Here is a 13021-nt window from a genome sequence, read left to right as displayed (position 1 = left end):
TAAAAGCCAGTTCTGCAATCACTGATACAGCTGTGCCAGTATTGACCTTTATTAGAGCTAGGTGACCATTTAATCAGGCATTTATTTTGATTGGTTCTGATTTGGCTGTTGCTAAGCAATTTAACTGTTCCAAACCAGATGTAGGTAAACTTTCCAGGATGCGCATTCTCCTGGATATTGGCCTATGAGTTCTGTTACTCAAGTCAGGCCTCATAGAACTCCCTTGCTGTGGGCTGACCTAGAGTCTCTCTGCTCAGCGTATGCCCTGCGTGAGGATCTGCAATTGCCTACACTCCAATGGTGCTCCCGAAGCTCAGTTCAACAGGTGAGGGTGTCCACCTCCATCGGCAGACCCTGTAGCTCACAAGCTCCACTTGCAGCATATTCTAATGACAAAGCCAGTTGCAGTGCCTGTTTGAAGTCCAATTGGGCTTCAACTAGTAGGTGCTTCTGCATGGTTACCAAACAATCTATCAGCATCTCATAACCCAAAATCACATGCCTCTACCAGTTGTCTTAAAGGGGCAAGAATCCCAATACGAATTCCCCCGGTTTTCGAACTGCCAAATAAAACCGATAGCATGTTAGAATCAGTGGAGGCTTCAGGTCATAATATTCCATGACTAAGTCCATCAACTCTCAAAAGATTTTAGTATTTGGTGTCTCAAACAAAGTTAGGCTCCTAATAACCAAAAATGCTGCAGGTCTGCAACCAGTCAGGAGAATTATTTGTTGCTTTCCACCTGCACCAATGTCATTTGCCGGGAAAAATATAATGCATCCTTTCCACATACTGGGCTCAGTGTTTGACAGCAGGATCGAATGAGTCAAGCTTCCCAAATCAGAGCATGATGTCAGAAATGCTTATCTCAATTCAAAGACGACTGTTGCGAGCAAATTTTCTTCAGGACCATACTGTTTTCTCTCATTGCCACTGAAATAACTCCACTGAGGCCGGTATCCCATCACCAAGTCACCCTTTGTTTACACGCTCACAGTACATGGACACTGACCAGCCAGCTCAGAGTCAGTCCCTAGAGTGAGGAGAATCCCTGAGACTCCTGTTTAAATCTGTCAGCCAGTGCTCCCTGATTGGCCCAGGGTAACAGGCCCAACCAGGGAACTCATACTCAGTGGGATCTACCTGGCGTTCCTATCACTACAGTCTTCTATGGTGCAGATTCCATGTAAAGACACCTCCAGCTCCGACAGTTCAGCAGCTCTCACCGGCAAAAATTAAACCTTCTAAAACAGCAATACCACCAACAACTCAAGTAAAAAGGGAAATCCCTGTGTCCCTTCAATTCCTACACCCAAACAACCATTACCCACAAAGTTCAAGTTCCATTGGCCCCAATTCTCATTGATGCATTATTGACCGTTAATTCCTGGAGGAAATAGGAGGAAATGGCTCATAGTTTCCACCCCACTTGTTCCAGGTCCATAAAGCAGGCTCTGCAACATAGCGGGGGTGGGGGAGGGGGGGAATCTGAGGAAACAGGACTTTCTTTCCAGTGGCTAGCCATTTTTATTAGCCCTTCATGAATTACTCCTGAGAAAGTGGTGATCATGGGTATCTCACTTAAGCAATGTAGTATTTGTGATGATTTCTCCATATTGCAGCAGGGGTGAGAGATATAGAGGTAAAATTCTAGAATGCTGAAAAGATATTGGGTAGTTAGTCTGAAAAGAAAGCAAAGTGAAGAGGTACATAGAGCCAGCAGGGTTGAAGTGTAAAGGGTCAGTTCCAGCTTACCAGAGACTGCTACCCTTTCTTCCTCATTCCCCACCCATCTTTCCTGTTTATTTTAACTCCTTTTTACACTCTTTTCTTTCATCTTCCTTCAAATGTCTTTCCTACTCTTCATTTGACGTAACTTGCCTTTTCTGTTCTCTCTCTTTCCCCCTTCCTTTTCTTCCTGCTTTTGGTGTATTATCTCTTTCTCCAGTTTCTTTCTGATTCCTTCTTTATCCTTTTTTTTAGGGAACCTCTCTCTCTCTCTCTCTTTGTTCCCTTCTCTTTTTTAGTCCTTTCTTCCCCCTCTCTCTTTGTTCCTGCACCCCTCTCTCCTCCAGTATCAAACCATTTAACTACACTGAACCAAAGGTCTCTTCATGCTAATCGATCTTGACCAGGCAGTGGTAAGGATTTTACAGTTGTCTTGAGCTCCCCTGGGCTGGTGAGGGTTACAAACAGATTCACCTGTGTCACTTAACGTTATTAACGTTATGGCACTTGAGTATTGCTCAAAAGAGAGGCATGTTCCCCCACCTTTTTGCCTTGCTTTCATTAGGACAAATGCAAATGCCAAATTTCAAATGATCCCAACAATTCATACTACAGGAGTAGAAGGGTGCTGATTAAGTTGCCAAATTGACTCGGATTGTGTTTGGGCGGATAATGCAATGGGATGCTCAAGGTTCCATATTTTTCCTTGGTAATTCACAAAGATGCAAAATTTGAATCTATTCCCTTTGTTTGCAGAAAACAGATCCCCATGTATGTGTAAAAGAATCAAGTTGCAAGTGTGACTGATTATATTAAATTGGTTGTTAGCGAAACTGTTAGCACACTTACAGCTGCTCAGCCCCTGGTGCCCAATCATGGAATCATATAAGTTGGACATCTCTGCAATTGCCTGATTGAATTAAACAATAGGTTGCTCATAATATGCAGAGCACCCACCATGTTCAAACAAATCATGCTTGCAAACGTCAAAAAGTAACAAATACCAATGGTGTGTAGGAATTGGACAGCATTTACTAAACAATTTGGAGTTTACCAATATCTTAACTAACAACCATTTCAAATAATCAAATAAGATCATCGAGTCATTTGTGTTTGCTAGATGCAACTACATATGTTCCTGTTCTCCGCAAACAAAAGGAATGTATTCAAGCCCCGTGCCTATTGTGGATCACCTGGGAACTTGAGGACCTTATAGTGCCTGATGCTTCATTCATGGCATTGTCTTAGCTAATCCGAGACAGCTTGCCAGTCAATCAGCACAGCTTTTCTCTTGTTGTATAAATTGTTGTGCTTGTTTGAAATTTGGCATTCTTGCATGTCTCCTGGTGAGTGCAAAGCAAAGAGCTTCAGCACAGTGTGTCTATTTTCAGCAATATTTAAGTTCTGTCTCACCATGCAAATTTCAAGAACTTTTCTGGGCACGCATGTGGAAACAGTCACTGGGTGAGATATTGGGGATAGGTGGTGTCTGTGGAACTGAATTACAACCAGAGTGGCTTCAGGAAATCAGAGGGAGTGGGTCGTGTTGGAGGTGGGGGGAGGGGATAAGGGATCAAACACATTGATTAAAGCAAGATTGAGTTATGATTAGAGAAAGTGAGATTCAAGACTTTGATTGGGAAATATCTGGAACAAAATGTCCTTTCTCATTTTGCCAGTATGCATAATTTCAGGATATAAAATTTAACTGAACTCAGATGGTTTCTGGACTTTAAATGAGTCAGTGGATTGGCATTGCGCTCACGGCTGCATATCTTATCCTCGGGTAAGAGCCAGGATCTGCTCTGCACTGCTGAGGTGTTAAGTGGGAGCCTGTAGCGAGAAGTAAATTAGAGCAGCAGCTCAGATACCCTGTGCCGAGGACAAAACCTGAAGGAAAAAGAGTTCAACGGGAATCTTCATTTGACTGGAAACTCTCACATCCCAAAATAACCTCAATCACAGCCAGAGAAATCAGTAATAAACATCTGTTTGTAATTTCAGACAAAATTAGAAACACAAAACCATTCAGATCTGTATACTGTTGTCATCTCATTCATCCTTTCAAATATTTCTTTTGAATCTCTCCTTTTTAATGTCTTAATTTTTCTTAATGCCCCTTCATTCTGCTCCCTGGCACACATGCCCTTTCTCTATGAACCTCCCAAAACTTGTGGTCACCACCATATATGTTATCAAAGTGATCTTTTTCTGAGCAATCTCCACAGTAACCTCCTGCCTGTTCCAAACTGTGATTGTAGCTTCTCTTTGGTACAGAATTTAATTACATCTGGGCACAGCCTTACAGCTTTCTGTCCTGTTTTAACCTTATTTTATCCAGCTTCTTTTCAAGGTATTAGCAACCCTGGGCTTAATTTTGCTAACTCAGCAACTGCTAATAATAACAACATGAATTTATATCACACTTTCATTGTAGTGAAACATCTAAAATGATTCATTGTAATATTATCAAACAAAATTTGATGCCAAGTCATACAAAGACCTGGTAGGTCAGAGGATCAATAGTATAGTTACAGGGATAGGTTTTAAAGTGCACTGCACCAGAGGAGAAAGAGTTAAAGCTGATCACAATTTCAAAATTTAGGGCCAAGACAGTGGAAGGCATGGCCACCAATGGTGGAATGATTAAAACAGGGGACACGCAATGAGGAAACATAACTCTTCGATCTCCATTTCACTTCAAATCTTCTCATTTTTCCCTTAAGCCCTTTCTTGCTCATAGTTCTGCTTAAATAACCACCATCAACCTATCTCATGCGTTCTTTTCAACATTTTATGAACCTGGAACACCTGCTCTTCATAAAACAAATTTGGATCTGCAAGACTCTCTTTATAAAGTGGAACCTTGAAACTGTGCTGTGGAATTTTAGCTGGAGAACACTTGGTACATTTGTCTGCAATTTTATGTTGGTCTCATAACAAGCATTAACCATTGAGATTGAACTGATTACATCCTCCATTAAAATAGTGAACAGGGGAAATTTCAACAGAATATTAAAGCATTCTTGCACTAATGTGCCACAGTGTAATTTCAAGGGACAAGCATTAAACTTTTGTTTGCCTTTGGACTCTGTTCAATTCTGCAGACAGCAGGATGCCTGTAATTGTACACGCTATTCCAAGCAGGGTTGTGTGAGTGAGTTACAGAGGGTTAAAGTATTAGTGGCTCTCAGTCCACGCAGCTTGTTCTCTGGAATGTTTTTTCTAGCAAGAGCTGGGTGAGCTGGGTAAAGTTGCCTCCTATTAGGCTTCCTGGTTCATGATGACTGAGACAGCACCTTCTTGCTCACAATAAGCTACCTGCTGTGTCACAAAGGCAGTGAGGGTGATGACTGCAGTCTGGTGCCGTCATTTCTTCCACTCCGTTTCACATTGGGCCTATTCAGCATGCTTGCGGTTTCCTCTTGGTACAGTGCTGTCACTGTTTATTTGAAAGCTCATAACCACAGTACTCCAGTGAGGTACCACACCTCATTTAGATCAGGGTCTTCAGGAATCCAGGATACTCTTTGAGTATTTCTTGTGGGAATTTTAAAGGCAGGGTACCAGCTCTTTATGACGAACACCCCGGGATCTTAATCATTCTGCTGCACCAACAGTTAGGGCCTTGTCTGGAACTTGGGGTCTGCAAAACTGAGGGTCTGTCCTCACTTAGCCTATCCTGACTGCTTCAGAGGCCTGAGATGACTTGTACCTGATTCCCTGTGATTCTCTTTTTCTTATGACTATAATACCACACATGAGAAGTTATTAAATTAAAGAGCTGTCAACATTTTCTAAACATTCTTGGCAATTTTCTGAAGAGAGAACAAAGCCAAGTTAAAATTGAGTAGTAATGTTCAGGACACTGAAACGTGCAGGTTTATATTTTGGGAGTTTCATAATTAAAAAAGAAGTTGTTGGAACAGTTTAACTAACACGTGCAGGTCAATGAAAATGATCATGTCACCTTAAATTAGGGTTCTTGATTTATTGCCCAGATTTTAAAGCTTTAATGCACATTTAGATTATTTATTTTTTCTTCAGACAATCCTGAGGGCACAGAGCAGATGTTTTAGATTCTGTTCTGTGATACACACAGTACCTGTTTTCATGAGTGAGCCATCAAAGTAAATAGTCCTGTAATTCACTTAATCTCCCCCGCAACACTAAATTAAAAAGCACATTTGCTAGCCGGCCTCAGGGTCAGACAGGCAAACAGGGCTGCTCCTGGCCTGCTGTCTCCTGCAGTACTCCTGTTGCTGAGATCATACAAACTCAGACCTCTCCTGCCTGAACGGGCAGGAGACTTCTTTGGCTGTTTGCTAATTATGAGCCTTAGAGCGTCAGTCATCAGTGGGTCCCACAAAATCCAACACATCAAAGCCCCATTAGTGCTGTCTGAAATGTGACATCAGCTTTTCCTAAACAGCTGGACTTTTGCTCCTGATTTATGTTCGAAGTTTGCTTTCTGGAAAAAAGACCTGTGAAGCAGCAACCATTCCTCTCCACACTCTACAAGTCTACATCGCTGCTGTTCTAATTGGTGATCCCTAATTTGGAATAGCAGTTGTCTGCTCCCTTGTTAGATTGTAGAGCTGTTCCTGTTTGAAACCTGTGGGGGATGGGAGCAGAAGGAAGGGCTGGGTGGAGTGGAGGAGTGGGGTTTGAAAAAACAATGCTCAGGAATCTAATTGGTTTGTGATGTGACTACACTCACAAACAGAGCTGCTTTAGTTTAAAAGACACAATCCTGCTTTTCAACTTCTTGTCACTGACCCGCCCCATTATTTTGAGACCAGGGTCAGGCTGGCCTTGAAAACATTAGGCTACCGTTGTGCTTTGAAAACGCCGAACTGTTCATTCCCAACGCTGTCAGTTATACTCTTTTCAAGCCCTATCCATAAATATACCTACAGTTCATGATCAGCGCTGACTGGGTAGACTGACCTCAGGAAGCATGCGGAACAGCTTGCATGTTGCAGTGAGAGTCAATGGAATTTAGGATGGGGGTTGGTTGCGAGCTATGCTTGAGATTGTTCTCAAGGTATTTATAACGTTCACCTAAACGGTCATCTACTTGATCCTGAGCACCTCACAGCAATGAAGAACTGGGTATGAGAAATACATTGAGCATCATCCATCTCACTGGGCATGAACTACGGGCCTCAAAACCCAGTCAACTGCTCTCCACCAGTGTAAGTAGAGAGTCGATCACTTTCAAAGCTGATGCTTGAGCTTGATTTCCAATCCTGGGATATTACTTTGTAAGATCTAGAGGATTCAGCAAACGATGAGGTAAATTCTAACCAGAAGATGAGCTTAGTCAGGCACTAGATCTCTCATTGACATTCTGGATCCTGGTGTATTATAGAAACCTGCCCCATGAAGCAGCAGCATGAAGTCATCCGCTGACCCCAGCTCCAATGTACAGAGGAGCATATATCTACATCAGAGAATTCAGCACAAACTTGTACTGGACTATTCAGGGTAAACGCACTGGACCATTCAGGACAAACTTGCACTGGGGAATTCAGCACAAACTTTTCCAATGACCGTGATTTTATTCAAAGTACTCTTTCTTGACTGCATCCCGTTCTCTGATCATTACCCAATTGCTCATTTTGAGTGGGAACAACTAGATCAAATGGACACTGTGGTGTTTGTCTTTGTAGGGAGATTTTCCCCTTAAGTTGCTGTAGCTTAAGTTCTAATCAAACTGGCACAGAGCCCTGCAGGCAGAGTGGATAATGTCTGATGTTAATGTGGTTGACTTTAAATGCCCTGTGAAATGGCATAGTATGCTATTCAATTGTATCATCTGCTACAAAGTCTAGTAAAAAGAATGAAACCAGAGGACCACCCAGCCTTGACCAAAGCACTGAAAACAACAATGGCATTACACATCCCTCTGAACTGTTAATAACTTTCCTGACTAACATCTGGAAACTGGTGCCAAGCTGGGAGTGCTGTCGCACAGACTCCTCAAGCAACAGTCACAGACTCATACAGCCTGTACGGTAACAGCACGGTAACAGTCCCTTCATTCCAACTCGTCCATGCCAAACAAATATCCCAAAATAATCTAGTCCCATTTGCCAACATTTGGCCCATATTTCTCTAAACCCTTCCTATTCATATACCCGCCCAAATGCCTTTTATATGTTGTATTTCTACCAGCCTCCACCACTTCATCTGGCAGCTCATTCTATACTTGCACCATGAAAAAATTGCCCCTTAGGTCCCTTTTAAATCTCTCCACTCTCACCTAAACCTATGCCCTCTAGTTTTGGACTCCCCCACCAAAAGGAAAAGATCTTCACTATTCACCCTATCCATGTCCCCCACGATTTTATAAACCTCTATAAGGTCGCCCCTCAGCCTCTGACGTTCCAGGGAAAATAGCCCCAGCCTATTCAGCCTCTCCCTACAGCTCAAATCCTCCAACCCTGGCAACATCCTTGTAAATCTTTTCTGAACTCTTTCAAGTGCATAAAAGTGAATAAATATCCAAGACCTGAACAAGTGTATCCTAGAACTTTGTGGGAAGCTAGAGAAGTGATTGCTGGGCCTCTTGCTGGGATTTTTGTATCATCGATAGCCACGAGTGGTGTAGCAGAAGACTGGAGGATGCCTAAAAGGGGAGGCAATGGCCTAGTGGTATTATCACCAGGCTGTTACTATAAAGACTCAGATAATGTTCTGGGGACCTGGGTTCAAAGCCTGCCATAGCAGATGGTAGAATTTGAACTCAATAAATATCTGGAATTAAGAATCTAATGATGGACATGAATCCATTGCCAATTTTTGGGGAAAACTCATCTAGTTCATTAATGTCCTTTAGGGAAGGAAACTGCCATCCTGACCTACATGTGGCTCCAGATCCACAGCAATGTGGTTGACTTTTAACTGCCCTCTGGGCAATTAGGGATGAGCAATAAATGCTGCCTAACCAGCAATGCCCTCATCCCATGAATGAATAAATAAAAAGTTTAACAACATTTTTCCCTTACCAGGGAGACGAGAATTAAATGCAGTATTCCAAAAGTTGCCTAACCAATGTCCTATTCAGCCACAACATGGCCTCCCAATTCCTATACTCAGTACACTGACCAATAAAAGCGGGCATACCAAACACCTTCTTTATTATCCTGTCTACCTGGCATTTCACTTCCAAGGAACTATGAACCTGCACTCCAAGGTCTCTATTTTTAGACAACATACCCAAGGGCCCTACCATTAAGTCCTGCGCTGATTTGCCTTTCCAAAATGCAACACCTCACATTTATCTAGATTAAACTCCATCTGCCACTCCTTAGCCAGTTGGCCTATCTGATCAAAGTCCCGTTGTACTCTGAGGTAACCTTCTTTGCTGTCCACGACACCACCAATTTTGGTGCCATTTGCAAGTTTACTAACCGTATCTCCCATAATCACATCCAAATCATTTATATGAATGTCAAAAAAGCAGTGTACCCAGCACCAAACTTAGCAGCACACCGCCGATCACAGGCCTCCAGGCCAAAAAACAACCTTTCACCACCACTGTCTGTCTCCTATCTTCGAGGCAGTTTTGTGCCCACATAGCTAGTTCTCCCTGTATCCCATGTGATCTAACCTTGTTAACTAGTCTACCATGAGGAGCCATGTTGAGCGCCTTACTGAAGTCCATGTAGGCAACATCCTTCATCAATCTTCTTTGTCACTTCTTCAAAAATTTCGATCTAGTTAGTGAGATATGATCTCGCACACATAAAGTCATGTTGACTATCCCTAATCACTCCTTGCCTTTCCAAATACATGTAAATCCTGTCCCTGAGAATTCCCTCCAACCACTTGCCTACCAGTGACATCAGGCTCACGGGTCTATTGTTCCCTGGGTTTTCCTTACCACCTTTCTTAAACAATTGCACAACATTAGCCAACCCCCAGTCTTCTGGTACACCACCCATGGCTATCGATGATACAAATATCCCAGCAAGGGGCCCAGCAATCTCTTCCCGAGCTTCCCACAAAGTTCTAGGATACACCTGATCTGGTCTTGGGGATTTATCCACTTTTGTGCATTTTAAGTTGTCCAGCACCTCCTCCTCTGTCAGGTAGACACTCTTCAAGATATCACTATTTATTTCTCCAAGTTCTCTAGTTTCCATATCCTTCTCCATTGCAAACACTCATGCAAAATACTTGTTTAGTATCTCACCAGTCTCCTATGGTTCTACACATAGATGGAATTGTTGATCTTTAAGGGGCTCTATTCTCTCCCTCGTTACTCCTTTGGCCTTAATTTATTTGTAGAACCTTTTGGATTCTCCTTAACCCTATTTGCCAAAGTTATCTCATATCCCATTTTTGCCTTCCTGATTTCCCTCTTAAGTATACTCCTACTGCTCTTACACTCCTCAAGAGATTCACTCAATCCCAGCTGTCTATACCTGCCTTATGCCTCTACACTGTAAGGATTCTAAGATGATTCTAAGACGATTTTCTTGACCAGACCCTCAATATTCTCTAGTCATCCAGCATTCCCCACACTTACCAGCCTTGCCCTTCATACTAACAGGAACATACTGCCTCTGGACTCTCGTTATCTCATTTTTGAAGGGTCCCACTTTCTAACCATCCCTTTACTTGTGAATAGCCTCTCCCAATCAACTCTTGAATGTTCTCTCTGTGAGGGAAAAGGGTGATAAAAAGTAGAGACTTTAAAAAAAAAGAATTGTAATACAAGATCTAAGTCCACCTAATCAACAACTGAATCAAAGAACAACCATCGTTCTGCAGACAACATCATCAAATAAAATCAAAAAGCCTGTGAGACACAACTCATTCCACATTTATGATCTGGACTCCTGAACTACATGAATGTACTGTCAAAATTGGCCTTAATCCAATTTAGAACTCCAACTATTAGATCAGGTCTATCCTTTTCCATAACTATTTTAAAACTAATAGAATAATGATCACTGGCCCCAACGTGCTCCCCCACTGACATCTCAGTCACTTGCCCTGCCTTATTTCCCAGAAGTAGGTCAAGATTTGCTCCTTCTCTAGTAGGTACATTCACATACTGAATAAGAAAATGTGCTCATTCTCACAGAATCATAACGAACAGGCAATGTCTGAAACATGACCATCACCACTCCTGATTTTGTGTTGTATCACAACTTAGTGAGGAAGACTGCTTTGATAATTGAACCCCACTAATCCAGGAACTGTCACATATGTTGAGCTGACAAACTAAGCCACCAATGTTATCCATTTTCTTGACTGCCTGCTATTGAGGACAGAAGCAATTCACACAGGTTTTGTCATGAACAGGAATAAGTACAGTAAATGAGTAAGTGCATGAACAGTAAACAAACTTAAACTTTACGAAATGGCAAACAAAAATGGATTATTCATTAAGCCAAATCCCTTAAAGAGCTCAAACACCCACACAGTTTCTCTCTAAGACAACAATCAGATGGATACAATTATTAGGGGTAGAAAATGTAAATAGGGAAAAACAAAATATGTAGTTCAGGAGTCCAGATCACAAAGGTGGAATGAGTTGGGCCTCACAGGCTTTTTGATTTTATTTGATGAAGTTGTCTGCAGAACGATGGTTGTTCTTTGATTCAGTTGTTGATCAGGTGGGCTTAGATCTTGAATTACAATTCTTTTCTTTAAAGTCTCTACTTTTTATCACACTTTTCCCTCACAGAGAGAAATAGTGAGACCTGTTAGAAACCTGTTTGCAGGTTTCTCAATGTTCCTGAGTGCATTACACTCACGGTCTGTAACAATTTGTAACTGGACCAATCTGAAGGCTGCCAATAGGCAGTTTTTCCTTAACTCAAATACTCCTGGTGCCACTGTGTGTCATAAATTCCCAAATTACTGCTCTAAAAAATAGCATTGGACTGAATCTTACCTTTTTTTGGCCTAAGTCTGAGTTGCTTACATTTTTTTGGAGGGTTGTCGTCATGAAACACAATTCTCTTGCTGTATCTTACCTAACTCGCCTCACTAACTCCTCACCACTAATTACTTAAGGTCCAATTACTTCATGTCCAATTTCTACTCCTCCTTACCATCTGCCATTCCTGGAACAACTTGCCACTCAGCAGATACTCCAGCATTCACTGGCTTCCTCTGGACTTTGGCCATCTTTAAAAGGCGATTGTGCACCCAGACAATCAGTGTCACTCTGAGCAGTTCTGCATAGTTGCCAATGTCTACCCCAAACATGACACACTGGGGAAATTCATGCCCTCTTTTGTGGGTGTGGATTTGGAGGTCCTGCTGGATGGTGGTCCCAATGCTTCTCCTCCTCCAGAATGAGCAGTGGAGGCCATGACACCAGACTATGCCAGCCTGGTGCGAAGTCGCCATGACTGCACCCCCCACCCCTCCCAACTGAGTTAAAGGAGTCTCAGCCATCTGAGGAATAACCAGCACTGTAGGAAGAAGGTCAATGACCTTTTCCACTCTGCTGGGATAAGCTCCACTATCTCCTTTGCTACCTCACACTCGCTCTCTCCCTGCTCCTGTACAAACCTCCCACCAAGGCTCATGTGCTACCACTCTCACTAATGCCTGCAACATCTTCCCCACTCACTCTCACTCACCCAACCCCTGACTCCACTCACTCAGGTTGTCTCCCCATCTGCATCGACAGTAATAGCTATGTCACCCAGTCTCATCTCCCAGAATACTTGCCTTTCTTTCATTCCACAATAGGACAGAATGTGTCAAGGCAGGTATTCTGGGAGATGAGACTGGGTGACTGAGTGATTTGCTGCTGAAGGCTGCCTTTGACTTATTGTGCTGGGATCCCCCCAACCCCCACACCCCCTCCCCCCCACCGCCCAAAAACCCCAACCCACCCCACCTCCACTTTGACTTGACTGAGATTAACTGACAACTCAGCTGGCTATAGGAAAGATTTTGTTAAAATTGAAAGGGTTCAGAAAAAATTTGCAAGGATGTTGCTAGGGTTGAAGGGTTTGAGCCGTAGGGAGAGGCTGAATAGGCTGGGGCTATTTTCCCTGAAGCATCGGAGGCTGAGGGCTAAACTTATAGATGTTTGTAAAATCATGAAGATCGTGGATAGGGTAAATAGACAAGGTCTTTTCCCCAGGTTGTGTGAGTCCAAAACTAGAGGGCATAGGTTTATGGTGAGAGGGGTAAGATTTAAAAGGGACCTAAGGGACAACTTTTTCACACAGAGGATGGTGCATGTATGAAATGAGCTGCCAGAGGAAGTCGTAGAGGCTGGTACGATTACAACATTCAAAAGGCATTTAG

The sequence above is a fragment of the Rhincodon typus genome, chromosome 29 (genome assembly GCF_021869965.1).
Source record: "Rhincodon typus isolate 14 chromosome 29, sRhiTyp1.1, whole genome shotgun sequence".
Taxonomy (NCBI): Eukaryota; Metazoa; Chordata; class Chondrichthyes; order Orectolobiformes; family Rhincodontidae; genus Rhincodon; species Rhincodon typus.
This window is presented reverse-complemented; position numbering follows the sequence as displayed.